This window comes from Epinephelus fuscoguttatus, linkage group LG15 (genome assembly GCF_011397635.1).
Source record: "Epinephelus fuscoguttatus linkage group LG15, E.fuscoguttatus.final_Chr_v1".
Taxonomy (NCBI): domain Eukaryota; kingdom Metazoa; phylum Chordata; class Actinopteri; order Perciformes; family Serranidae; genus Epinephelus; species Epinephelus fuscoguttatus.
The window spans coordinates 5,270,002-5,294,552 of record NC_064766.1 but is presented as its reverse complement, the minus strand read 5'-3'; the positions used below and the strand labels follow the sequence as shown (position 1 = coordinate 5,294,552).

Below are 24,551 nucleotides of genomic sequence, written 5' to 3'. Positions count from 1 at the left end.
CCGCCGGTTCTGGACCGCCGTCCTCTCCAGAGCGGCTCTGGCTTCCCGCCAGACCTGGTGAGCTCGACAGAACTGGGCCTGGACCGAAGGGACAGCAACCTCCAGTTCCTGGCTGGGGAATAGGGGAGACTGAAAACTGTGGGTCACCATGAAAGGTGACATACCTGTCGCCGAGCTGACCATGGAGTTGTGGGAATATTCCACCCACGGTAGGAGGGGGCACCAGGAGGCCGGGAGACAGGAAGCCACACACCTCAAAGCGGACTCCAGGTCCTGGTTGGCACGCTCCGTCTGACCATTGGACTGTGGGTGGTACCCTGACGAGAGGCTGGTCGTGGTGCCCAAGGTGCGACAGAAGGCCTTCCAAACCTGCGAGATGAACTGGGGACCTCTGTCTGAGACGATGTCCTGGGGAATGCCATGGAGATGAAAGACGTGTTGCACAAGCAAGTTGGCCGTTTCCAAGGCTGACGGGAGCTTAGGGAGAGGGACAAAATGAACTGCCTTGGAAAAACGGTCCACTATGGTGAGTACTGTGGTGTTTCCCTCTGAAGGTGGGAGTCCGGTGACGAAGTCAACTGCTATGTGGGACCAGGGGCGGTGGGGAACAGGCAAGAGGAGCAGAGGACCAGCAGGGGCACGATGAGGACTTGTTTTGGGCGCAGACCGGGCAGGCAGCGATGAACCCCCTGGTGTCTGCAGTCATAGAAGGCCACCAAAGCCACTGGTGAAGGATGACATGCCATGCGAGAGGAGTGCCCCCACTGGAGCACTGGGGATCTTGCAGGCGGGGGAACAAACAGTCGGCCCGCAGGACACTCATCGGGAGCTGGGTGGTTCCGAAGCGCATCCTGGACTGTCTGCTCCACCTCCCACCGGACCACTCCCACCACGCAGGACAGGATGAGGGAAGAATGGTCTCAGGCGCTACTTCTGAGCTGCCCCATCTCCACCACGTAACCTAGAAAGTTGACAGAGGAAACGCGAAATTCACATTTTTCAGCTTTTACAAACACTTTGTTGTCCAAGAGTCTCTTGAGGACCTCCTGGATATGGTTAACATGTTCCTCAGGAGTCTGTGAGAAAATCAGAATGTCGTCGAGATACACAAACACAGTTTTGTTTAACAAGTCTCTCAAAACATCATTCAGCAGTGCCCAAAAAACTGCAGGTGCATTGGTTAAGCCAAAAGGCATGACTAAGTACTCAAAATGTCCTAGATGTGTATTGAAGGCAGTTTTCCACTCATCACCCTCTCTGATTCTGACCAGATGATATGCATTTCTTAAGTTCAGTTTTGAGAAGATGGTTGCTTCATGGAGAGGACCAAAAGCTGAGTCTATGAGGGGGAGCAGATTTTTGTTTTTCACTGTGATCTCATTCAAACCTGAGTAGTCGATACAGGGGCATAGGGTCTTGTCCTTTTTCTCCACGAAGAAAAAACCGGCCCCCACCGGAGATGAGGAGGAGCGGATGAGACCTGCAGCTAGAGAGTCGTTAATATATTTCTCCATGGATTCTTTTTCAGGTTGGGAAATGCTGTATAGTCTCCTTGTGGGGAGAGGAGCACCTGGAAGCAAGTCAATGCCACAGTCATAAGTTCGGTGTGGGGGGAGCGACATAGCTTGGTACTTGCTGAACAAGGTCTGAGCTATGATATTCACTGGGGACAGAGGTCAAATCAGTTTTCTCTAGTGCACTAAGACCGATGGGGTTTTTACCTGGAATAGCGGAGTGTAGGCAGTGAGCGTGGCAGTAACTGCTCCAACTACAAATGGTAGCCGTGGTCCAGTCTATGTGTGGGTTGTGCAATTTTAGCCAAGGTATCCTGAGCACAACGGGAATCAGAGGAGAGGACATTACATTCAGCTCTAGGTATTCATGGTGGTTACCAGAAAAAGTCAGCTTTATGAGTTCAGTCTTGTGAGTAACAACCTCCAGTAGTTTGCCGTCAATAGCCCGGACCTCTCTAGGCAAATTTAGCTTTATCAATGGAAGGTTATTGTGTGTAACAAAGTCTGAGTCTATGAGGTTATCGTCTGCCCCCAAGCCCACCAAAATCTGCACGGGAGTAGTCAGCTGAGCGTAATGCAACATACCCTTTACTTGTAGTCTGCCTGGAGAGGTGGCAGAAGTGGTAGTTTGGCTCACCAGCACCCCCTCGCCTACTGATGAGCCTGGTTTTTTGGCACCTCCAGACACTGAGCCAAGAAATGGCCCTCCCCACCGCAGTAGATGCAGAGCTGGTTGTGCCAGCGCCGCTGTCTCTCCGCTGGGGTCAGCCGAGCCCGTCCCAACTGCATCGGCTCTTCTTCGGAACCGAGGGGGCCGAGGTGCTGGGACGAAATGTGTTAGGGGACGACAGAGGCGAGGAGGAAATGGATCTGTCGGAGGCAGGACCGAGTGGGGTGGAGGTGAAAGCACGGGGCCTCTGCCTATCTAATCTCTCCCTGTGTCTTTCCCTCAGTCTGTTATCTAACCGAATGGCTAAATCAACAAGCTCGTTTAAGGACGCTGTTTCGTCTCGCACCGCCAATTCGTTTTTAACCTCCCCCGATAGTCCCTTATGAAAAGAGCTTGTAAAGCCGAATCATTCCACCCGCATTCTACTGCGAGTATGCGGAAAGAAACGGCGTACTGGGAGACTGACTGGTTGTCCTGTCGTAAATCTAACAATTTTCCCATAGCTTCCCTCCCTTTAACGGGATGATCAAAAACTTTTCTCATTTCTTCAGCAAAACAAGCCTAATTAGAACAAACGTCTTGGCGTTGGCCGGAGATTGCTAAGGCCCAAGCTGTGGCCTGTCCTGAAAGCAAACTCATAACAAATGCTATTTTAGAAGCATGAGTGGCATAGGTTACAGGTTGCTGACTAAAGACTAAGGAGCACTGGTATAAAAACTGAGCACATGTCCCTAAGTTTCCTTCATACCTGGTAGGGATGGGGCAGGGGCGAAAATCCCATTTCATAGTTGGGGGGGACAATAAACGGTAAAATTTTAATTCCGGGGGGGGGGGGGGGCAAGGAAAAAAAGTTGTAGCCTGTTTTTTATACAACATCTTTTACCACAATTTGACGCTTTAATCTTTTCTCTATCTCTGCAACGGGCAGGCATAGGACCTTTCTTAGCACTGGCTGAGTCCACCTGCTCATGTCCAGATTTAAAACAAAATGATTGAAATCAAATTAACATGTACACATCGACAACAGTCAGGCGCGCCGTGCTGTCCAAGGTGCTGAGTGTGTCTGGAGCAGAGCAGGTCTCTGTCTCTCCGTGCGCAGTAGTGTGAATATTTATGCTATTAAGTAAACGGAGAAAACATGTCTCTCATTGTTTAATAGCAGCAAAACAACAAGGCTTCATTCATCAAAGACCGAAACTCGATCTCTCTCCTTCTCTCCCTCTTTTTCATCTGACTCAGGTGTGTGGAATGGATCCTTCGTCTCTGGCTGGCTGCAGGAGCAAACCATTTTGTTTGTTTTTGTTGTCTTTTTTACTGGCAGTGAGATAAACATTTCCTGCAATTAAACTGGTGACTGGTTTATAAACAGTGTGCTTTGAGATCTGCCGCTACGCACCTCAGAACCGTGCGTAATAATCGCGCGTAATGGTCGCTCCTCATCAGTTAAACTGCACGTCTGTCATGTTTGTCTCACTGACAGGTAGAGAGCCTACAGATATTAACTACGAGCTGCTCCGTCACTGACTGCTCTTGTCCTGTCCTCTCCCTCTTCTTTCTCTCCTGTCCTCTCTGACTATCACTAAACTCTGGCTTTTGAACAATGCAGGAGAAATGTTGCAGACAATTTATATTATCAGCCTGGGCCTGGGGCTTGTTGTAACAGTAAATGGGGTGTGTTGTAACTTGTGTAAGTTAAACTGTGTCTGTGTGAGTGTACATCTTACCCTGCGTGATGTGGGCAGCGGGGTCCTGCCACACTGCTGCCAAGTACTAACGGCTGCAAGCCCCATCCATTGGAAAGAGTGTGGGATATACCACTACTAGGAATGGGAGGGGGGGACTAAATCTTTTAAGATTTAAATAGAACATTATTGGGCTTTTATAATGAGCACCGCTTACATTGGGCTTTTAATAAATACTACTGCATTGTTCAAAAATCATTAATTGTGTCTCAAATTATTCTAGGGGGGTACAGCTTTATTGAAGGGGGAGTCATGTCCCCATTGTCCCCCCGGGATTTCCGCCCCTGCACTCCACGCATCGACCCGGTATTTGTAGTGACAATGAAACTGTAGAACATCTCTTCTGGTCATGCCCCTTTGCGAAATGTGTGTGGTTGCTAGTATCACCATGGCTGAAAAATTTGTATAAAGCTCCCATCTGTTATGAAGAAATAGCTTATGGTTGCTTGCAAAAAAATTCAACAACTAAGGTTAAAAAATGGTGGGTTGTTATTAACTGTGTCAAAGAGAGTCTGTGGAAAGCAAGAAATGTATGTGTTATGAAAAAGTATTGTATGTCAGAAAAAATTGTAATAAGAACTATGTTAAACATTTTTAAGGACTATCTGTTAAAAGACACAACAGCAACAGAAATGAAAACAAAATTGCTATTATGGAAGGTGCCACAAACCACATGGTTTGATAATATTTAGTCTATATTTAGTAGGTGCGAACCATGATTTTTGTGATGATTCTAAATTTAAAACTGTAAAACGTAAATGTAGTGATGTAAAAGTAATCGTGTGATTGTTATATTACCCTGCACTGAATTCAATAAACGTCTAAAAATTGAAATTGAATTGCCTTTTACTAAAGACTTCCGTGGAAAGGAACACCAATGAGTTGAAGCTGTTTTTGGCAGGCTTTGCCATTTGGCTGAGCCTTGTGCTTTTGTGAAGATCAGAAAAGCCCTTTTAAGCCCGAGCTACATTTAGGTGTTTCGTGCCCAGTGAAAAGTATTGCAGCGTGACAAGTGACACTTGTGCCTGAAGGTTGCGTTGGGCAGCTAACGGTTGGGCCACATCACTTTTCGGCCTTTTGGCTGTAGTATCTGTTCTCATCAGTTTAATATGTGATATGTCCTCAATAAGATGACAACATTAAACATATTTTTTTGTGTCGGGGGCTGAAAAAGGGGCTTGCTCCGTTCACTCCACGCATCGACCCGGTATTGCAGCGCCGCTGGAAATGGCGCACCTTTCTCCTGCCTTGTGGACAACCAAATATCAACGCAGACGAAGCGGCCCATTGCTCAAATTGACATTGGACTGAGAAACAAATGAGTCCCACTGGATGCTGTCTTCATGGCCTGGCGTTGTGGCAAAATAGGCTCTGTTGACTCCTCATCACCCATGTCCCTTGGCGAACCTCACTGGGCTCCCAGTCTCAAATGGCTGTAAAACATGACAACTGGAGTAAAAGCCAATCAACAGCAAAATGAAGTCTGAAAAATACAGCGAGATTTGCACTTTTAATTGGCAGAAAAACACAGGACAGAGAGGACATATATTTCCACGGTGATATTGTGGGCAGGGGTAGGGAATGGGTGTGGCCTGGGATTTGGATCAAGGGGCAAGTCAGGCGTACCATGAGTGTTTTGACTGGGACGACTAGGCTCTTTGGCTGTTCTTCATCAAAGGGCTGTACTTACTCTGGTTTCTTTTCATAACGCACAAGTCTTTCGCTTTTTACTAAAGACTTCCGTGGAAAGCAACACCAATGAGTTGAAGCTATTTTTGGCAGGTTTTGCCATTTGGCTGAGCCTTGTGCTTTTGTGAAGATCAGAAAAGCCCTTTTAAGCCTGAGTTACATTTAGGTGTTTCATGCCCAGTGAAAAGTATTGCAGCGTGACAAGTGACACTTGTGCCTGAAGGTTGCGTTGGGCAGCTAACGGTTGGGCCACATCACTTTTCGGCCTTTTGGCTGTAGTATCTGTTCTCATCAGTTTAATATGTGATATGTCCTCAATAAGATGACAACATTATACATATTTTTGTGAGGCGGGGGCTGAAAAAGGGGCTTGCTCCGTTCACTCCACGCATCGACCCGGTATTGCAGCGCCGCTGGAAATGGCGCACCTTTCTCCTGCCTTGTGGACAACCAAATATCAACGCAAACGGAGCGGCCCATTGCTCAAATTGACATTGGACTGAGAAACAAATGAGCCCCACTGGATGCTGTCTTCATGGCCTGGCGTTGTGGCAAAATAGGCTCTGTTGACTCCTCATCACCCATGTCCCTTGGCGAACCTCACTGGGCTCCCAGTCTCAAATGGCTGTAAAACATGACAACTGGAGTAAAAGCCAATCAACAGCAAAATGAAGTCTGAAAAAATACAGCGAGATTTGCACTTTTAATTGGCAGAAAAACACAGGACAGAGAGGACATATATTTCCACGGTGATATTGTGGGCAGGGGTAGGGGAATGGGTGTGGCCTGGGATTTGGATCGCGGGGCAAGTCAGGCGTACCATGAGTGTTTTGACTGGGACGACTAGGCTCTTTGGCTGTTCTTCATCAAAGGGCTGTACTTACTCTGGTTAATTTTCATAACGCACAAGTCTTTCGCCTTTTACTAAAGACTTCCGTGGAAAGGAACACCAATGAGTTGAAGCTATTTTTGGCAGGCTTTGCCATTTGGCTAAGCCTTGTGCTTTTGTGAAGATCAGAAAAGCCCTTTTAAGCCCGAGCTACATTTAGGTGTTTCGTGCCAAGTGACACTTGTGCCTGAAGGTTGCGTTGGGCAGCTAACGGTTGGGCCCACATCACTTTTCGGCCTTTTGGCTGTAGTATCTGTTCTCATCAGTTTAATATGTGATATGTCCTCAATAAGATGACAACATTAAACATATTTTTTGTGTCGGGGCTGAAAAGGGGCTTGCTCCGTTCACTCCACGCATCGACACGGTATTGAAGCGCCGCTGGAAATGGCGCACCTTTCTCCTGCCTTGTGGACAACCAAATATCAACGCAAACGGAGCGGCCCATTGCTCAAATTGACATTGGACTGAGAAACAAATGAGTCCCACTGGATGCTGTCTTCATGGCCTGGCGTTGTGGCAAAATAGGCTCTGTTGACTCCTCATCACCCATGTCCCTTGGCGAACCTCACTGGGCTCCCAGTCTCAAATGGCTGTAAAACATGACAACTGGAGTAAAAGCCAATCAACAGCAAAATGAAGTCTGAAAAAATACAGCGAGATTTGCACTTTTAATTGGCAGAAAAACACAGGACAGAGAGGACATATATTTCCACGGTGATATTGTGGGCAGGGGTAGGGAATGGGTGTGGCCTGGGATTTGGATCGGGCAAGTCAGGCGTACCATGAGTGTTTTGACTGGGACAACTAGGCTCTTTGGCTGTTCTTCATCAAAGGGTTGTACTTACTCTGGTTTCTTTTCATAACGCACAAGTCTTTTCGCCTTTACTAAAGACTTCCGTGGAAAGCAACACCAATGAGTTGAAGCTATTTTTGGCAGGCTTTGCCATTTGGCTGAGCCTTGTGCTTTTGTGAAGATCAGAAAAGCCCTTTTAAGTTTGAGTTACATTTAGGTGTCTCATGCCCAGTGAAAAGTATTGCAGCGTGACAAGTGACATTTGTGCCTGAAGGTTGCGTTGGGCAGCTAACGGTTGGGCCACATCACTTTTCGGCCTTTTGGCTGTAGTATCTGTTCTCATCAGTTTAATATGTGATATGTCCTCAATAAGATGACAACATTAAACATATTTTTTTGTGTCGGGGGCTGAAAAAGGGGCTTGCTCCGTTCACTCCACGCATCGACCCGGTATTGCAGCGCCGCTGGAAATGGCGCACCTTTCTCCTGCCTTGTGGACAACCAAATATCAACGCAAACGGAGCGGCCATTGCTCAAATTGACATTGGACTGAGAAACAAATGAGTCCCACTGGATGCTGTCTTCATGGCCTGGCGTTGTGGCAAAATAGGCTCTGTTGACTCCTCATCACCCATGTCCCTTGGCGAACCTCACTGGGCTCCCAGTCTCAAATGGCTGTAAAACATGACAACTGGAGTAAAGCCAATCAACAGCAAAATGAAGTCTGAAAAATACAGCGAGATTTGCACTTTTAATTGGCAGAAAAACACAGGACAGAGAGGACATATATTTCCACGGTGATATTGTGGGCAGGGTAGGGGAATGGGTGTGGCCTGGGATTTGGATCGCGGGGCAAGTCAGGCGTACCATGAGTGTTTTGACTGGGACGACTAGGCTCTTTGGCTGTTCTTCATCAAAGGGCTGTACTTACTCTGGCTTCTTTTCATAACGCACAAGTCTTTCGCGTTTTACTAAAGACTTCCGTGGAAAGGAACACCAAAGAGTTGAAGCTGTTTTTGGCAGGCTTTGCCGTTTGGTTAAGCCTTGTGCTTTTGTGAAGATCAGAAAAGCCCTTTTAAGCTTGAGTTACATTTAGGTGTCTCATGCCCAGTGAAAAGTATTGCAGCGTGACAAGTGACACTTGTGCCTGAAGGTTGCGTTGGGCAGCTAACGGTTGGGCCACATCACTTTTCGGCCTTTTGGCTGTAGTATCTGTTCTCATCAGTTTAATATGTGATATGTCCTCAATAAGATGACAACATTAAACATATTTTTTGTGTCGGGGCTGAAAAAGGGGCTTGTCTGTCACTCCACGCATCGACCGTATTGCAGCGCCACTGAAATGGCGCACCTTTCTCCTGCCTTGTGGACAACCAAATATCAACGCAGACGGCGCCCATTGCTCAAATTGACATTGGACTGAGAAACAAATGAGTCCCACTGGATGCTGTCTTCATGGCCTGGCGTTGTGGCAAAATAGGCTCTGTTGACTCCTCATCACCCATGTCCCTTGGCGAACCTCACTGGGCTCCCAGTCTCAAATGGCTGTAAAACATGACAACTGGAGTAAAAGCCAATCAACAGCAAAATGAAGTCTGAAAAAATACAGCGAGATTTGCACTTTTAATTGGCAGAAAAACACAGGACAGAGAGGACATATATTTCCACGGTGATATTGTGGGCAGGGGTAGGGGAATGGGTGTGGCCTGGGATTTGGATCGCGGGGCAAGTCAGGCGTACCATGAGTGTTTTGACTGGGACAACTAGGCTCTTTGGCTGTTCTTCATCAAAGGGTTGTACTTACTCTGGTTTCTTTTCATAACGCACAAGTCTTTCGCCTTTTACTAAAGACTTCCGTGGAAAGGAACACCAAAGAGTTGAAGCTATTTTTGGCAGGCTTTGCCATTTGGCTGAGCCTTGTGCTTTTGTGAAGATCAGAAAAGCCCTTTTAAGCCCGAGCTACATTTAGGTGTTTCATGCCCAGTGAAAAGTATTGCAGCGTGATAAGTGACACTTGTGCCTGAAGGTTGCGTTGGGCAGCTAACGGTTGGGCCACATCACTTTTCGGCCTTTTGGCTGTAGTATCTGTTCTCATCAGTTTAATATGTGATATGTCCTCAATAAGATGACAACATTAAACATATTTTTTGTGTCGGGGCTGAAAAGGGGCTTGCTCCGTTCACTCCACGCATCGACCCGGTATTGCAGCGCCGCTGGAAATGGCGCACCTTTCTCCTGCCTTGTGGACAACCAAATATCAACGCAGACGAAGCGGCCCATTGCTCAAATTGACATTGGACTGAGAAACAAATGAGTCCCACTGGATGCTGTCTTCATGGCCTGGCGTTGTGGCAAAATAGGCTCTGTTGACTCCTCATCACCCATGTCCCTTGGCGAACCTCACTGGGCTCCCAGTCTCAAATGGCTGTAAAACATGACAACTGGAGTAAAAGCCAATCAACAGCAAAATGAAGTCTGAAAAAATACAGCGAGATTTGCACTTTTAATTGGCAGAAAAACACAGGACAGAGAGGACATATATTTCCACGGTGATATTGTGGGCAGGGGTAGGGGAATGGGTGTGGCCTGGGATTTGGATCGCGGGGCAAGTCAGGCGTACCATGAGTGTTTTGACTGGGACGACTCGGCTCTTTGGCTGTTCTTCATCAAAGGGCTGTACTTACTCTGGTTTCTTTTCATAACGCACAAGTCTTTCGCCTCCAGTTGTCAGGCTTTGCCATTTGGCTGAGTCTTGTGCTTTTGTGAAGATCAAAAAAGCCCTTTTAAGCCCGAGCTACATTTAGGTGTTTCATGCCCAGTGAAAAGTATTGCAGCGTGACAAGTGACACTTGTGCCTGAAGGTTGCGTTGGGCAGCTAACGGTTGGGCCACATCACTTTTCGGCCTTTTGGCTGTAGTATCTGTTCTCATCAGTTTAATATGTGATATGTCCTCAATAAGATGACAACATTAAACATATTTTTTGTGTCGGGGGCTGAAAAAGGGGCTTGCTCCGCTCACTCCACGCATCGACCCTGTATTGCAGCGCCGCTGGAAATGGCGCACCTTTCTCCTGCCTTGTGGACAACCAAATATCAACGCAAACGGAGCGGCCCATTGCTCAAATTGACATTGGACTGAGAAACAAATGAGTCCCACTGGATGCTGTCTTCATGGCCTGGCGTTGTGGCAAAATAGGCTCTGTTGACTCCTCATCACCCATGTCCCTTGGCGAACCTCACTGGGCTCCCAGTCTCAAATGGCTGTAAAACATGACAACTGGAGTAAAAGCCAATCAACAGCAAAATGAAGTCTGAAAAAATACAGCGAGATTTGCACTTTTAATTGGCAGAAAAACACAGGACAGAGAGGACATATATTTCCACGGTGATATTGTGGGCAGGGGTAGGGAATGGGTGTGGCCTGGGATTTGGATCAGGGCAAGTCAGGCGGACCATGAGTGTTTTGACTGGGACGACTAGGCTCTTTGGCTGTTCTTCATCAAAGGGCTGTACTTACTCTGGTTTCTTTTCATAACGCACAAGTCTTTCGCCTTTTACTAAAGACTTCCGTGGAAAGCAACACCAATGAGTTGAAGCTATTTTTGGCAGGCTTTGCCATTTGGTTAAGCCTTGTGCTTTTGTGAAGATCAGAAAAGCCCTTTTAAGCCTGAGTTACATTTAGGTGTCTCATGCCCAGTGAAAAGTATTGCAGCGTGACAAGTGACATTTGTGCCTGAAGGTTGCGTTGGGCAGCTAACGGTTGGGCCACATCACTTTTCGGCCTTTTGGCTGTAGTATCTGTTCTCATCAGTTTAATATGTGATATGTCCTCAATAAGATGACAACATTAAACATATTTTTTTGTGTCGGGGGCTGAAAAAGGGGCTTGCTCCGTTCACTCCACGCATCGACCCGGTATTGCAGCGCCGCTGGAAATGGCGCACCTTTCTCCTGCCTCGTGGACAACCAAATATCAACGCAAACGGAGCGGCCCATTGCTCAAATTGACATTGGACTGAGAAACAAATGAGTCCCACTGGATGCTGTCTTCATGGCCTGGTGCTTGTGCTTGTGCTTTTGTGAAGATCAGAAAAGCCCTTTTAAGCCTGAGTTACATTTAGGTGTCTCATGCACAGTGAAAAGTATTGCAGCGTGACAAGTGACACTTGTGCCTGAAGGTTGCGTTGGGCAGCTAACGGTTGGGCCACATCACTTTTCGGCCTTTTGGCTGTAGTATCTGTTCTCATCAGTTTAATATGTGATATGTCCTCAATAAGATGACAACATTAAACATATTTTTTTGTGTCGGGGGCTGAAAAAGGGGCTTGCTCCGTTCACTCCACGCATCGACCCGGTATTGCAGCGCCGCTGGAAATGGCGCACCTTTCTCCTGCCTTGTGGACAACCAAATATCAACGCAGACGAAGCGGCCCATTGCTCAAATTGACATTGGACTGAGAAACAAATGAGTCCCACTGGATGCTGTCTTCATGGCCTGGCGTTGTGGCAAAATAGGCTCTGTTGACTCCTCATCACCCATGTCCCTTGGCGAACCTCACTGGGCTCCCAGTCTCAAATGGCTGTAAAACATGACAACTGGAGTAAAAGCCAATCAACAGCAAAATGAAGTCTGAAAAAATACAGCGAGATTTGCACTTTTAATTGGCAGAAAAACACAGGACAGAGAGGACATATATTTCCACGGTGATATTGTGGGCAGGGGTAGGGGAATGGGTGTGGCCTGGGAGTTGGATCAGGCAAGTCAGGCGTACTCATGAGTGTTTTGACTGGGACGACTCGGCTCTTTGGCTGTTCTTCATCAAAGGGCTGTACTTACTCTGGTTTCTTTTCATAACGCACAAGTCTTTCGCCTTCACTAAAGACTTCCGTGGAAAGGAACACCAAAGAGTTGAAGCTATTTTTGGCAGGCTTTGCCATTTGGCTGAGCCTTGTGCTTTTGTGAAGATCAGAAAAGCCCTTTTAAGCCCGAGCTACATTTAGGTGTTTCGTGCCAAGTGACACTTGTGCCTGAAGGTTGCGTTGGGCAGCTAACGGTTGGGCCACATCACTTTTCGGCCTTTTGGCTGTAGTATCTGTTCTCATCAGTTTAATATGTGATATGTCCTCAATAAGATGACAACATTAAACATATTTTTTTGTGTCGGGGGCTGAAAAAGGGGCTTGCTCCGTTCACTCCACGATCGACCGGTATTGCAGCGCCGCTGGAAATGGCGCACCTTTCTCCTGCCTTGTGGACAACCAAATATCAACGCAAACGGAGCAGCCCATTGCTCAAATTGACATTGGACTGAGAAACAAATGAGTCCCACTGGATGCTGTCTTCATGGCCTGGCGTTGTGGCAAAATAGGCTCTGTTGACTCCTCATCACCCATGTCCCTTGGCGAACCTCACTGGGCTCCCAGTCTCAAATGGCTGTAAAACATGACAACTGGAGTAAAGCCAATCAACAGCAAAATGAAGTCTGAAAAATACAGCGAGATTTGCACTTTTAATTGGCAGAAAAACACAGGACAGAGAGGACATATATTTCCACGGTGATATTGTGGGCAGGGGTAGGGAATGGGTGTGGCCTGGGATTTGGATCGCGGCAAGTCAGGCGTACCATGAGTGTTTTGACTGGGACGACTAGGCTCTTTGGCTGTTCTTCATCAAAGGGCTGTACTTACTCTGGTTTCTTTTCATAACGCACAAGTCTTTCGCCTTTTACTAAAGACTTCCGTGGAAAGGAACACCAATGAGTTGAAGCTATTTTTGGCAGGCTTTGCCATTTGGCTGAGCCTTGTGCTTTTGTGAAGATCAGAAAAGCCCTTTAAGCCCGAGTTACATTTAGGTGTCTCATGCCCAGTGAAAAGTATTGCAGCGTGACAAGTGACACCTGTGCCTGAAGGTTGCGTTGGGCAGCTAACGGTTGGGCCACATCACTTTTCGGCCTTTTGGCTGTAGTATCTGTTCTCATCAGTTTAATATGTGATCTGTCCTCAATAAGATGACAACATTAAACATATTTTTTTGTGTCGGGGGCTGAAAAAGGGGCTTGCTCCGTTCACTCCACGACGACCGGTATTGCAGCGCCGCTGGAAATGGCGCACCTTTCTCCTGCCTTGTGGACAACCAAATATCAACGCATAACGGAGCGGCCCATTGCTCAAATTGACATTGGACTGAGAAACAAATGAGTCCCACTGGATGCTGTCTTCATGGCCTGGCGTTGTGGCAAAATAGGCTCTGTTGACTCCTCATCACCCATGTCCCTTGGCGAACCTCACTGGGCTCCCAGTCTCAAATGGCTGTAAAACATGACAACTGGAGTAAAAGCCAATCAACAGCAAAATGAAGTCTGAAAAATACAGCGAGATTTGCACTTTTAATTGGCAGAAAAACACAGGACAGAGAGGACATATATTTCCACGGTGATATTGTGGGCAGGGGTAGTGGAATTGGTGTGGCCTGGGATTTGGATCGCGCAAGTCAGGCGTACCATGAGTGTTTTGACTGGGACGACTCGGCTCTTTGGCTGTTCTTCATCAAAGGGCTGTACTTACTCTGGTTTCTTTTCATAACGCACAAGTCTTTCGCCTTTTACTAAAGACTTCCGTGGAAAGCAACACCAAAGAGTTGAAGCTATTTTTGGCAGGCTTTGCCATTTGGCTGAGCCTTGTGCTTTTGTGAAGATCAGAAAAGCCCTTTCAAGCCTGAGTTACATTTAGGTGTCTCATGCCCAGTGAAAAGTATTGCAGCGTGACAAGTGACACTTGTGCCTGAAGGTTGCGTTGGGCAGCTAACGGTTGGGCCACATCACTTTTCGGCCTTTTGGCTGTAGTATCTGTTCTCATCAGTTTAATATGTGATATGTCCTCAATAAGATGACAACATTAAACATATTTTTTTGTGTCGGGGGCTGAAAAAGGGGCTTGCTCCGTTCACTCCACGCATCGACCCGGTATTGCAGCGCCGCTGGAAATGGCGCACCTTTCTCCTGCCTTGTGGACAACCAAATATCAACGCAGACGAAGCGGCCCATTGCTCAAATTGACATTGGACTGAGAAACAAATGAGTCCCACTGGATGCTGTCTTCATGGCCTGGCGTTGTGGCAAAATAGGCTCTGTTGACTCCTCATCACCCATGTCCCTTGGCGAACCTCACTGGGCTCCCAGTCTCAAATGGCTGTAAAATATGACAACTGGAGTAAAAGCCAATCAACAGCAAAATGAAGTCTGAAAAAATACAGCGAGATTTGCACTTTTAATTGGCAGAAAAACACAGGACAGAGAGGACATATATTTCCACGGTGATATTGTGGGCAGGGGTAGGGGAATGGGTGTGGCCTGGGATTTGGATCGCGGGGCAAGTCAGGCGTACCATGAGTGTTTTGACTGGGACGACTAGGCTCTTTGGCTGTTCTTCATCAAAGGGCTGTACTTACTCTGGTTTCTTTTCATAACGCACAAGTCTTTCGCCTTTTACTAAAGACTTCCGTGGAAAGCAACACCAATGAGTTGAAGCTATTTTTGGCAGGCTTTGCCATTTGGCTGAGCCTTGTGCTTTTGTGAAGATCAGAAAAGCCCTTTTAAGCTTGAGTTACATTTAGGTGTCTCATGCCCAGTGAAAAGTATTGCAGCGTGACAAGTGACACTTGTGCCTGAAGGTTGCGTTGGGCAGCTAACGGTTGGGCCACATCACTTTTCGGCCTTTTGGCTGTAGTATCTGTTCTCATCAGTTTAATATGTGATATGTCCTCAATAAGATGACAACATTAAACATATTTTTTTGTGTCGGGGGCTGAAAAAGGGCTTGCTCCGTTCACTCCACGATCGACCGGTATTGCAGCGCCGCTGAAATGGCGCACCTTTCTCCTGCCTTGTGGACAACCAAATATCAACGCAAACGGAGCTGCGGCCCATTGCTCAAATTGACATTGGACTGAGAAACAAATGAGTCCCACTGGATGCTGTCTTCATGGCCTGGCGTTGTGGCAAAATAGGCTCTGTTGACTCCTCATCACCCATGTCCCTTGGCGAACCTCACTGGGCTCCCAGTCTCAAATGGCTGTAAAACATGACAACTGGAGTAAAAGCCAATCAACAGCAAAATGAAGTCTGAAAAATACAGCGAGATTTGCACTTTTAATTGGCAGAAAAACACAGGACAGAGAGGACATATATTTCCACGGTGATATTGTGGGCAGGGGTAGGGAATGTGTGTGGCCTGGGATGTGGATCGCGGGGCAAGTCACGCGTACCATGAGTGTTTTGACTGGGACGAGTAGGCTCTTTGGCTGTTCTTCATCAAAGGGCTGTACTTACTCTGGTTGCTTTTGATAACGCACAAGGCTATCGCCTCCAGAATGAGTTGAAGCTATTTTTGGCAGGCTTTGCCATTTGGCTGAGCCTTGTGCTTTTGTGAAGATCAGAAAAGCCCTTTTAAGCCCGAGCTACATTTAGGTGTTTCATGCCCAGTGAAAAGTATTGCAGCGTGACAAGTGACACTTGTGCCTGAAGGTTGCGTTGGGCAGCTAACGGTTGGGCCACATCACTTTTCGGCCTTTTGGCTGTAGTATCTGTTCTCATCAGTTTAATATGTGATATGTCCTCAATAAGATGACAACATTAAACATATTTTTTGTGTCGGGGGCTGAAAAAGGGGCTTGCTCCGTTCACTCCACGCGATCGACCGGTATTGCAGCGCCGCTGGAAATGGCGCACCTTTCTCCTGCCTTGTGGACAACCAAATATCAACGCAGACGAAGCGGCCCATTGCTCAAATTGACATTGGACTGAGAAACAAATGAGTCCCACTGGATGCTGTCTTCATGGCCTGGCGTTGTGGCAAAATAGGCTCTGTTGACTCCTCATCACCCATGTCCCTTGGCGAACCTCACTGGGCTCCCAGTCTCAAATGGCTGTAAAACATGACAACTGGAGTAAAAGCCAATCAACAGCAAAATGAAGTCTGAAAAAATACAGCGAGATTTGCACTTTTAATTGGCAGAAAAACACAGGACAGAGAGGACATATATTTCCACGGTGATATTGTGGGCAGGGGTAGGGGAATGGGTGTGGCCTGGGATTTGGATCGCGGGGCAAGTCAGGCGTACCATGAGTGTTTTGACTGGGACGACTAGGCTCTTTGGCTGTTCTTCATCAAAGGGCTGTACTTACTCTGGTTTCTTTTCATAACGCACAAGTCTTTCGCCTTTTACTAAAGACTTCCGTGGAAAGGAACACCAAAGAGTTGAAGCTATTTTTGGCAGGCTTTGCCATTTGGCTGAGCCTTGTGCTTTTGTGAAGATCAGAAAAGCCCTTTTAAGCCCGAGCTACATTTAGGTGTTTCGTGCCAAGTGACACTTGTGCCTGAAGGTTGCGTTGGGCAGCTAACGGTTGGGCCACATCACTTTTCGGCCTTTTGGCTGTAGTATCTGTTCTCATCAGTTTAATATGTGATATGTCCTCAATAAGATGACAACATTAAACATATTTTTTTGTGTCGGGGGCTGAAAAAGGGGCTTGCTCCGTTCACTCCACGCATCGACCCGGTATTGCAGCGCCGCTGGAAATGGCGCACCTTTCTCCTGCCTTGTGGACAACCAAATATCAACGCAAACGGAGCAGCCCATTGCTCAAATTGACATTGGACTGAGAAACAAATGAGTCCCACTGGATGCTGTCTTCATGGCCTGGCGTTGTGGCAAAATAGGCTCTGTTGACTCCTCATCACCCATGTCCCTTGGCGAACCTCACTGGGCTCCCAGTCTCAAATGGCTGTAAAACATGACAACTGGAGTAAAAGCCAATCAACAGCAAAATGAAGTCTGAAAAATACAGCGAGATTTGCACTTTTAATTGGCAGAAAAACACAGGACAGAGAGGACATATATTTCCACGGTGATATTGTGGGCAGGGGTAGGGAATGGGTGTGGCCTGGGATTTGGATCGGGCAAGTCAGGCGTACCATGAGTGTTTTGACTGGGACGACTAGGCTCTTTGGCTGTTCTTCATCAAAGGGCTGTACTTACTCTGGTTTCTTTTCATAACGCACAAGTCTTTCGCCTTTTACTAAAGACTTCCGTGGAAAGGAACACCAATGAGTTGAAGCTATTTTTGGCAGGCTTTGCCATTTGGCTGAGCCTTGTGCTTTTGTGAAGATCAGAAAAGCCCTTTTAAGCCCGAGTTACATTTAGGTGTCTCATGCCCAGTGAAAAGTATTGCAGCGTGACAAGTGACACTTGTGCCTGAAGGTTGCGTTGGGCAGCTAACGGTTGGGCCACATCACTTTTCGGCCTTTTGGCTGTAGTATCTGTTCTCATCAGTTTAATATGTGATATGTCCTCAATAAGATGACAACATTAAACATATTTTTTGTGTCGGGGGCTGAAAAAGGGGCTTGCTCCGTTCACTCCACGCATCGACCCGGTATTGCAGCGCCGCTGGAAATGGCGCACCTTTCTCCTGCCTTGTGGACAACCAAATATCAACGCAAACGGAGCGCCCATTGCTCAAATTGACATTGGACTGAGAAACAAATGAGTCCCACTGGATGCTGTCTTCATGGCCTGGCGTTGTGGCAAAATAGGCTCTGTTGACTCCTCATCACCCATGTCCCTTGGCGAACCTCACTGGGCTCCCAGTCTCAAATGGCTGTAAATCATGACAACTGGAGTAAAAGCCAATCAACAGCAAAATGAAGTCTGAAAAATACAGCGAGATTTGCACTTTTAATTGGCAGAAAAACACAGGACAGAGAGGACATATATTTCCACGGTGATATTGTGGGCAGGGGTAGGGAATGGGTGTGGCCTGGGATTTGGATCAGCAAGTCAGGCGTACCATGAGTGTTTTGACTGGGACGACTAGGCTCTTTGGCTGTTCTTCATCAAAGGGCTGTACTTACTCTGGTTTCTTTTCATAACGCACAAGTCTTTCGCCTTTTACTAAAGACTTCCGTGGAAAGCAACACCAAAGAGTTGAAGCTATTTTTGGCAGGCTTTGCCATTTGGCTGAGCCTTGTGCTTTTGTGAAGATCAGAAAAGCCCTTTCAAGCCTGAGTTACATTTAGGTGTCTCATGCCCAGTGAAAAGTATTGCAGCGTGACAAGTGACACTTGTGCCTGAAGGTTGCGTTGGGCAGCTAACGGTTGGGCCACATCACTTTTCGGCCTTTTGGCTGTAGTATCTGTTCTCATCAGTTTAATATGTGATATGTCCTCAATAAGATGACAACATTAAACATAATTTTTGTGTCGGGGCTGAAAAGGGGCTTGCTCCGTTCACTCCACGCATCGACCCGGTATTGCAGCGCCGCTGGAAATGGCGCACCTTTCTCCTGCCTTGTGGACAACCAAATATCAACGCAAACGGAGCGGCCCATTGCTCAAATTGACATTGGACTGAGAAACAAATGAGTCCCACTGGATGCTGTCTTCATGGCCTGGCGTTGTGGCAAAATAGGCTCTGTTGACTCCTCATCACCCATGTCCCTTGGCGAACCTCACTGGGCTCCCAGTCTCAAATGGCTGTAAAACATGACAACTGGAGTAAAAGCCAATCAACAGCAAAATGAAGTCTGAAAAAATACAGCGAGATTTGCACTTTTAATTGGCAGAAAAACACAGGACAGAGAGGACATATATTTCCACGGTGATATTGTGGGCAGGGGTCGGGGAATGGGTGTGGCCTGGGATTTGGATCGCGGGGCAAGTCAGGCGTACCATGAGTGTTTTGACTGGGACGACTAGGCTCTTTGGCTGTTCTTCATCAAAGGGCTGTACTTACTCTGGTTTCTTTTCATAACGCACAAGTCTTTCGCCTTTACTAAAGACTTCGTGGAAAGGAACACCAATGAGTTGAAGCTATTTTTGGCAGGCTTTGCCATTTGGCTGAGCCTTGTGCTTTGTGAAGATCAGAAAAGCCCTTTTAAGCCTGAGTTACATTTAGGTGTCTCATGCCCAAGTGAAAAGTATTGCACTTGTGCCTGAAGGTTGCGTTGGGCAGCTAACGGTTGGGCCACATCACTTTTCGGCCTTTTGGCTGTAGTATCTGTTCTCATCAGTTTAATATGTGATATGTCCTCAATAAGATGACAACATTAAACATATTTTTTTGTGTCGGGGGCTGAAAAAGGGGCTTGCTCCGTTCACTCCACGCATCGACCCGGGATTGCAGCGCCGCTGGAAATGGCGCACCTTTCTCCTGCCTTGTGGACAACCAAATATCAACGCACACGGAGCGGCCCATTGCTCAAATTGACATTGGACTGAGAAACAAATGAGTCCCACTGGATGCTGTCTTCATGGCCTGGCGTTGTGGCAAAATAGGCTCTGTTGACTCCTCATCACCCATGTCCCTTGGCGAACCTCACTGGGCTCCCAGTCTCAAATGGCTGTAAAACATGACAACTGGAGTAAAGCCAATCAACAGCAAAATGAAGTCTGAAAAATACAGCGAGATTTGCACTTTTAATTGGCAGAAAAACACAGGACAGAGAGGACATATATTTCACGGTGATATTGTGGGCAGGGGTAGGGAATGGGTGTGGCCTGGGATTTGGATCATGGGCAAGTCAGGCGTACCATGAGTGTTTTGACTGGGACGACTAGGCTCTTTGGCTGTTCTTCATCAAAGGGCTGTACTTACTCTGGTTTCTTTTCATAACGCACAAGTCTTTCGCCTTTTACTAAAGACTTCCGTGGAAAGGAACACCAATGAGTTGAAGCTATTTTTGGCAGGCTTTGCCATTTGGCTAAGCCTTGTGCTTTTGTGAAGATCAGAAAAGCCCTTTTAAGCCCGAGCTACATTTAGGTGTTTCGTGCCAAGTGACACTTGTGCCTGAAGGTTGCGTTGGGCAGCTAACGGTTGGGCCACATCACTTTTCGGCCTTTTGGCTGTAGTATCTGTTCTCATCAGTTTAATATGTGATATGTCCTCAATAAGATGACAACATTAAACATATTTTATTGTGTCGGGGCTGAAAGGGGCTTGCTCCGTTCTCACTCCACGCATCGACCGGTATTGCAGCGCCGCTGGAAATGGCGCACCTTTCTCCTGCCTTGTGGACAACCAAATATCAACGCAAACGGAGCGCCCATTGCTCAAATTGACATTGGACTGAGAAACAAATGAGTCCCACTGGATGCTGTCTTCATGGCCTGGCGTTGTGGCAAAATAGGCTCTGTTGACTCCTCATCACCCATGTCCCTTGGCGAACCTCACTGGGCTCCCAGTCTCAAATGGCTGTAAAACATGACAACTGGAGTAAAAGCCAATCAAGTCTGAAAAATACAGCGAGATTTGCACTTTTAATTGGCAGAAAACACAGGACAGAGAGGACATATATTTCCACGGTGATATTGTGGGCAGGGTAGGGGAATGGGTGGGGCCTGGGATTTGGATCGCGGGGCAAGTCAGGCGTACCATGAGTGTTTTGACTGGGACGACTAGGCTCTTTGGCTGTTCTTCATCAAAGGGCTGTACTTACTCTGGTTTCTTTTCATAACGCACAAGTCTTTCGCTTTTACTAAAGACTTCGTGGAAAGCAACACCAAAGAGTTGAAGCTATTTTTGGCAGGCTTTGCCATTGGGCTGAGCCTTGTGCTTTTGTGAAGATCAGAAAAGCCCTTTCAAGCCTGAGTTACATTTAGGTGTCTCATGCCCAGTGAAAAGTATTGCAGCGTGACAAGTGACACTTGTGCCTGAAGGTTGCGTTGGGCAGCTAACGGTTGGGCCACATCACTTTTCGGCCTTTTGGCTGTAGTATCTGTTCTCATCAGTTTAATATGTGATATGTCCTCAATAAGATGACAACATTAAACATATTTTTTGTGTCGGGGGCTGAAAAAGGGGCTTGCTCCGCTCACTCCACGATCGACCCGGTATTGCAGCGCCGCTGGAAATGGCGCACCTTTCTCCTGCCTTGTGGACAACCAAATATCAACGCAAACGGAGCGGCCCATTGCTCAAATTGACATTGGACTGAGAAACAAATGAGTCCCACTGGATGCTGTCTTCATGGCCTGGCGTTGTGGCAAAATAGGCTCTGTTGACTCCTCATCACCCATGTCCCTTGGCGAACCTCACTGGGCTCCCAGTCTCAAATGGCTGTAAAACATGACAACTGGAGTAAAAGCCAATCAACAGCAAAATGAAGTCTGAAAAATACAGCGAGATTTGCACTTTTAATTGGCAGAAAACACAGGACAGAGAGGACATATATTTCCACGGTGATATTGTGGGCAGGGGTAGGGAATGGGTGTGGCCTGGGATTTGATCAGGGGCAAGTCAGGCGTACCATGAGTGTTTTGACTGGGACGACTAGGCTCTTTGGCTGTTCTTCATCGAAGGGCTGTACTTACTCTGGTTTCTTTTCATAACGCACAAGTCTTTCGCCTTTTACTAAAGACTTCCGTGGAAAGGAACACCAAAGAGTTGAAGCTATTTTTGGCAGGCTTTGCCATTTGGCTGAGCCTTGTGCTTTTGTGAAGATCAGAAAAGCCCTTTTAAGCCTGAGTTACATTTAGGTGTCTCATGCCCAGTGAAAAGTATTGCAGCGTGACAAGTGACACTTGTGCCTGAAGGTTGCGTTGGGCAGCTAACGGTTGGGCCACATCACTTTTCGGCCTTTTGGCTGTAGTATCTGTTCTCATCAGTTTAATATGTGATATGTCCTCAATAAGATGACAACATTAAACATATTTTTTGTGTCGGGGGCTGAAAAAGGGGCTTGCTCCGTTCACTCCACGCATCGACCCGGTATTGCAGCGCCGCTGGAAATGGCGCACCTTTCTCCTGCCTTGTGGACAACCAAATATCAACGCAAACGGAGCGGCCCATTGCTCAAATTGACATTGGACTGAGAAACAAATGAGTCCCACTGGATGCTGTCTTCATGGCCTGGCGTTGTGGCAAAATAGGCTCTGTTGACTCCTCATCACCCATGTCCCTTGGCGAACCTCACTGGGCTCCCAGTCTCAAATGGCTGTAAAACATGACAACTGGAGTAAAGCCAATCAACAGCAAAATGAAGTCTGAAAAAATACAGCGAGATTTGCACTTTTAATTGGCAGAAAAACACAGGACAGAGAGGACATATATTTCCACGGTGATATTGTGGGCAGGGGTAGGGGAATGGGTGTGGCCTGGGATTTGGATCGAGTGGCAAGTCAGGCGAACCAGGAGTGTTTTGACTGGGACGACTCGGCTCTTTGGCTGTTCTTCATCAAAGGGCTGTACTTACTCTGGTTTCTTTTCATAACGCACAAGTCTTTCGCCTCCAGTAAGTTGAAGCTATTTTTGGCAGGCTTTGCCATTTGGCTGAGCCTTGTGCTTTTGTGAAGATCAGAAAAGCCCTTTTAAGCCTGAGTTACATTTAGGTGTCTCATGCCCAGTGAAAAGTATTGCAGCGTGACAAGTGACACTTGTGCCTGAAGGTTGCGTTGGGCAGCTAACGGTTGGGCCACATCACTTTTCGGCCTTTTGGCTGTAGTATCTGTTCTCATCAGTTTAATATGTGATATGTCCTCAATAAGATGACAACATTAAACATATTTTTTTGTGTCGGGGGCTGAAAAAGGGGCTTGCTCCGTTCACTCCACGCATCGACCCGGTATTGCAGCGCCGCTGGAAATGGCGCACCTTTCTCCTGCCTTGTGGACAACCAAATATCAACGCAAACGGAGCGGCCCATTGCTCAAATTGACATTGGACTGAGAAACAAATGAGTCCCACTGGATGCTGTCTTCATGGCCTGGCGTTGTGGCAAAATAGGCTCTGTTGACTCCTCATCACCCATGTCCCTTGGCGAACCTCACTGGGCTCCCAGTCTCAAATGGCTGTAAAACATGACAACTGGAGTAAAGCCAATCAACAGCAAAATGAAGTCTGAAAAAATACAACGAGATTTGCAGTTTTATTTGGCAGAAAAACACAGGACAGAGAGGACATATATTTCCACGGTGATATTGTGGGCAGGGGTAGGGGAATGTGTGTGGCCTGGGATTTGGATCTCTGTGCAAGTCAGGCGTACCATGAGTGTTTTGACTGGGACGACTCGGCTCTTTGGCTGTTCTTCATCAAAGGGCTGTACTTACCCTGGTTTCTTTTCATAACGCACAAGTCTTTCGCCTTTTACTAAAGACTTCCGTGGAAAGGAACACTAAAGAGTTGAAGCTATTTTTGGCAGGCTTTGCCATTTGGCTGAGCCTTGTGCTTTTGTGAAGATCAGAAAAGCCCTTTTAAGCCTGAGTTACATTTAGGTGTCTCATGCCCAGTGAAAAGTATTGCAGCGTGACAAGTGACACTTGTGCCTGAAGGTTGCGTTGGGCAGCTAACGGTTGGGCCACATCACTTTTCGGCCTTTTGGCTGTAGTATCTGTTCTCATCAGTTTAATATGTGATATGTCCTCAATAAGATGACAACATTAAACATATTTTTTTGTTTCGGGGGCTGAAAAAGGGGCTTGCTCCGTTCACTCCACGCATCGACCGGTATTGCAGCGCCGCTGGAAATGGCGCACCTTTCTCCTGCCTTGTGGACAACAATATATCAACGCAAACGGAGCTGCCGATTGCTCAAATTGACATTGGACTGAGAAACAAATGAGTCCCACTGGATGCTGTCTTCATGGCCTGGCGTTGTGGCAAAATAGGCTCTGTTGACTCCTCATCACCCATGTCCCTTGGCGAACCTCACTGGGCTCCCAGTCTCAAATGGCTGTAAAACATGACAACTGGAGTAAAAGCCAATCAACAGCAAAATGAAGTCTGAAAAATACAGCGAGATTTGCACTTTTAATTGGCAGAAAAACACTGGACAGAGAGGACATATATTTCCACTGTGATATTGTGGGCAGGGTTTGGGGAATGTGTGTGGCCTGGGATTTGGATCGCGGGGCAAGTCAGGCGTACCATGAGTGTTTTGACTGGGACGACTCGGCTCTTTGGCTGTTCTTCATCAAAGGGCTGTACTTACTCTGGTTTCTTTTCATAACGCACAAGTCTTTCGCCTTTTACTAAAGACTTCCGTGGAAAGGAACACCAAAGAGTTGAAGCTATTTTTGGCAGGCTTTGCCATTTGGCTGAGCCTTGTGCTTTTGTGAAGATCAGAAAAGCCCTTTTAAGCCTGAGTTACATTTAGGTGTCTCATGCCCAGTGAAAAGTATTGCAGCGTGACAAGTGACACTTGTGCCTGAAGGTTGCGTTGGGCAGCTAACGGTTGGGCCACATCACTTTTCGGCCTT

At 47.1% G+C, this 24,551-nt stretch overlaps 19 non-coding genes and 23 pseudogenes across 19 annotated transcripts; all 42 read left to right on the top strand.

Annotated features, from left to right (window-relative positions):
* Positions 1–4,987: 4,987 nt before the first annotated feature.
* LOC125902902 (U2 spliceosomal RNA) lies at positions 4,988–5,167 on the top strand (annotated as a pseudogene).
* A 445-nt stretch (positions 5,168–5,612) lies between these two features.
* On the top strand, positions 5,613–5,727 carry LOC125902934 (U5 spliceosomal RNA). The gene has a single exon (XR_007451210.1). It is a non-coding gene; the product is annotated as a U5 spliceosomal RNA (small nuclear RNA).
* A 141-nt stretch (positions 5,728–5,868) lies between these two features.
* LOC125902903 (U2 spliceosomal RNA) lies at positions 5,869–6,048 on the top strand (annotated as a pseudogene).
* Positions 6,049–6,495: 447 nt separating this feature from the next.
* On the top strand, positions 6,496–6,610 carry LOC125902935 (U5 spliceosomal RNA). The gene has a single exon (XR_007451211.1). It is a non-coding gene; the product is annotated as a U5 spliceosomal RNA (small nuclear RNA).
* Positions 6,611–6,728: 118 nt separating this feature from the next.
* LOC125902910 (U2 spliceosomal RNA) lies at positions 6,729–6,905 on the top strand (annotated as a pseudogene).
* A 443-nt stretch (positions 6,906–7,348) lies between these two features.
* LOC125902939 (U5 spliceosomal RNA) lies at positions 7,349–7,463 on the top strand. The gene has a single exon (XR_007451215.1). It is a non-coding gene; the product is annotated as a U5 spliceosomal RNA (small nuclear RNA).
* A 141-nt stretch (positions 7,464–7,604) lies between these two features.
* On the top strand, positions 7,605–7,784 carry LOC125902901 (U2 spliceosomal RNA; annotated as a pseudogene).
* A 443-nt stretch (positions 7,785–8,227) lies between these two features.
* On the top strand, positions 8,228–8,345 carry LOC125902936 (U5 spliceosomal RNA). Its single transcript, XR_007451212.1, has one exon. It is a non-coding gene; the product is annotated as a U5 spliceosomal RNA (small nuclear RNA).
* Positions 8,346–8,483: 138 nt separating this feature from the next.
* On the top strand, positions 8,484–8,656 carry LOC125902918 (U2 spliceosomal RNA; annotated as a pseudogene).
* A 444-nt stretch (positions 8,657–9,100) lies between these two features.
* Positions 9,101–9,215, top strand: LOC125902924 (U5 spliceosomal RNA). The gene has a single exon (XR_007451202.1). It is a non-coding gene; the product is annotated as a U5 spliceosomal RNA (small nuclear RNA).
* Positions 9,216–9,356: 141 nt separating this feature from the next.
* Positions 9,357–9,533, top strand: LOC125902930 (U2 spliceosomal RNA; annotated as a pseudogene).
* A 658-nt stretch (positions 9,534–10,191) lies between these two features.
* On the top strand, positions 10,192–10,370 carry LOC125902904 (U2 spliceosomal RNA; annotated as a pseudogene).
* Positions 10,371–10,814: 444 nt separating this feature from the next.
* On the top strand, positions 10,815–10,932 carry LOC125902929 (U5 spliceosomal RNA). Its single transcript, XR_007451207.1, has one exon. It is a non-coding gene; the product is annotated as a U5 spliceosomal RNA (small nuclear RNA).
* Positions 10,933–11,070: 138 nt separating this feature from the next.
* LOC125902900 (U2 spliceosomal RNA) lies at positions 11,071–11,250 on the top strand (annotated as a pseudogene).
* Positions 11,251–11,509: 259 nt separating this feature from the next.
* LOC125902899 (U2 spliceosomal RNA) lies at positions 11,510–11,689 on the top strand (annotated as a pseudogene).
* Positions 11,690–12,134: 445 nt separating this feature from the next.
* LOC125902937 (U5 spliceosomal RNA) lies at positions 12,135–12,248 on the top strand. Its single transcript, XR_007451213.1, has one exon. It is a non-coding gene; the product is annotated as a U5 spliceosomal RNA (small nuclear RNA).
* A 117-nt stretch (positions 12,249–12,365) lies between these two features.
* Positions 12,366–12,543, top strand: LOC125902914 (U2 spliceosomal RNA; annotated as a pseudogene).
* Positions 12,544–12,985: 442 nt separating this feature from the next.
* LOC125902926 (U5 spliceosomal RNA) lies at positions 12,986–13,100 on the top strand. The gene has a single exon (XR_007451204.1). It is a non-coding gene; the product is annotated as a U5 spliceosomal RNA (small nuclear RNA).
* A 140-nt stretch (positions 13,101–13,240) lies between these two features.
* LOC125902915 (U2 spliceosomal RNA) lies at positions 13,241–13,417 on the top strand (annotated as a pseudogene).
* A 444-nt stretch (positions 13,418–13,861) lies between these two features.
* Positions 13,862–13,976, top strand: LOC125902928 (U5 spliceosomal RNA). Its single transcript, XR_007451206.1, has one exon. It is a non-coding gene; the product is annotated as a U5 spliceosomal RNA (small nuclear RNA).
* Positions 13,977–14,117: 141 nt separating this feature from the next.
* Positions 14,118–14,297, top strand: LOC125902898 (U2 spliceosomal RNA; annotated as a pseudogene).
* A 447-nt stretch (positions 14,298–14,744) lies between these two features.
* Positions 14,745–14,859, top strand: LOC125902931 (U5 spliceosomal RNA). The gene has a single exon (XR_007451208.1). It is a non-coding gene; the product is annotated as a U5 spliceosomal RNA (small nuclear RNA).
* A 141-nt stretch (positions 14,860–15,000) lies between these two features.
* On the top strand, positions 15,001–15,176 carry LOC125902917 (U2 spliceosomal RNA; annotated as a pseudogene).
* A 677-nt stretch (positions 15,177–15,853) lies between these two features.
* Positions 15,854–16,032, top strand: LOC125902906 (U2 spliceosomal RNA; annotated as a pseudogene).
* Positions 16,033–16,479: 447 nt separating this feature from the next.
* Positions 16,480–16,594, top strand: LOC125902923 (U5 spliceosomal RNA). The gene has a single exon (XR_007451201.1). It is a non-coding gene; the product is annotated as a U5 spliceosomal RNA (small nuclear RNA).
* A 117-nt stretch (positions 16,595–16,711) lies between these two features.
* On the top strand, positions 16,712–16,891 carry LOC125902897 (U2 spliceosomal RNA; annotated as a pseudogene).
* A 442-nt stretch (positions 16,892–17,333) lies between these two features.
* LOC125902925 (U5 spliceosomal RNA) lies at positions 17,334–17,448 on the top strand. Its single transcript, XR_007451203.1, has one exon. It is a non-coding gene; the product is annotated as a U5 spliceosomal RNA (small nuclear RNA).
* Positions 17,449–17,589: 141 nt separating this feature from the next.
* LOC125902919 (U2 spliceosomal RNA) lies at positions 17,590–17,768 on the top strand (annotated as a pseudogene).
* A 440-nt stretch (positions 17,769–18,208) lies between these two features.
* LOC125902927 (U5 spliceosomal RNA) lies at positions 18,209–18,323 on the top strand. Its single transcript, XR_007451205.1, has one exon. It is a non-coding gene; the product is annotated as a U5 spliceosomal RNA (small nuclear RNA).
* A 141-nt stretch (positions 18,324–18,464) lies between these two features.
* LOC125902905 (U2 spliceosomal RNA) lies at positions 18,465–18,641 on the top strand (annotated as a pseudogene).
* A 447-nt stretch (positions 18,642–19,088) lies between these two features.
* On the top strand, positions 19,089–19,201 carry LOC125902938 (U5 spliceosomal RNA). The gene has a single exon (XR_007451214.1). It is a non-coding gene; the product is annotated as a U5 spliceosomal RNA (small nuclear RNA).
* A 126-nt stretch (positions 19,202–19,327) lies between these two features.
* LOC125902908 (U2 spliceosomal RNA) lies at positions 19,328–19,507 on the top strand (annotated as a pseudogene).
* Positions 19,508–19,949: 442 nt separating this feature from the next.
* On the top strand, positions 19,950–20,064 carry LOC125902920 (U5 spliceosomal RNA). Its single transcript, XR_007451198.1, has one exon. It is a non-coding gene; the product is annotated as a U5 spliceosomal RNA (small nuclear RNA).
* A 117-nt stretch (positions 20,065–20,181) lies between these two features.
* LOC125902913 (U2 spliceosomal RNA) lies at positions 20,182–20,359 on the top strand (annotated as a pseudogene).
* Positions 20,360–20,790: 431 nt separating this feature from the next.
* LOC125902940 (U5 spliceosomal RNA) lies at positions 20,791–20,901 on the top strand. Its single transcript, XR_007451216.1, has one exon. It is a non-coding gene; the product is annotated as a U5 spliceosomal RNA (small nuclear RNA).
* Positions 20,902–21,044: 143 nt separating this feature from the next.
* LOC125902912 (U2 spliceosomal RNA) lies at positions 21,045–21,222 on the top strand (annotated as a pseudogene).
* A 442-nt stretch (positions 21,223–21,664) lies between these two features.
* On the top strand, positions 21,665–21,779 carry LOC125902922 (U5 spliceosomal RNA). The gene has a single exon (XR_007451200.1). It is a non-coding gene; the product is annotated as a U5 spliceosomal RNA (small nuclear RNA).
* A 141-nt stretch (positions 21,780–21,920) lies between these two features.
* LOC125902907 (U2 spliceosomal RNA) lies at positions 21,921–22,099 on the top strand (annotated as a pseudogene).
* Positions 22,100–22,772: 673 nt separating this feature from the next.
* Positions 22,773–22,952, top strand: LOC125902942 (U2 spliceosomal RNA; annotated as a pseudogene).
* A 446-nt stretch (positions 22,953–23,398) lies between these two features.
* On the top strand, positions 23,399–23,513 carry LOC125902933 (U5 spliceosomal RNA). The gene has a single exon (XR_007451209.1). It is a non-coding gene; the product is annotated as a U5 spliceosomal RNA (small nuclear RNA).
* Positions 23,514–23,654: 141 nt separating this feature from the next.
* Positions 23,655–23,833, top strand: LOC125902909 (U2 spliceosomal RNA; annotated as a pseudogene).
* A 446-nt stretch (positions 23,834–24,279) lies between these two features.
* LOC125902921 (U5 spliceosomal RNA) lies at positions 24,280–24,394 on the top strand. The gene has a single exon (XR_007451199.1). It is a non-coding gene; the product is annotated as a U5 spliceosomal RNA (small nuclear RNA).
* The last annotated feature ends 157 nt before the right edge of the window (positions 24,395–24,551 follow it).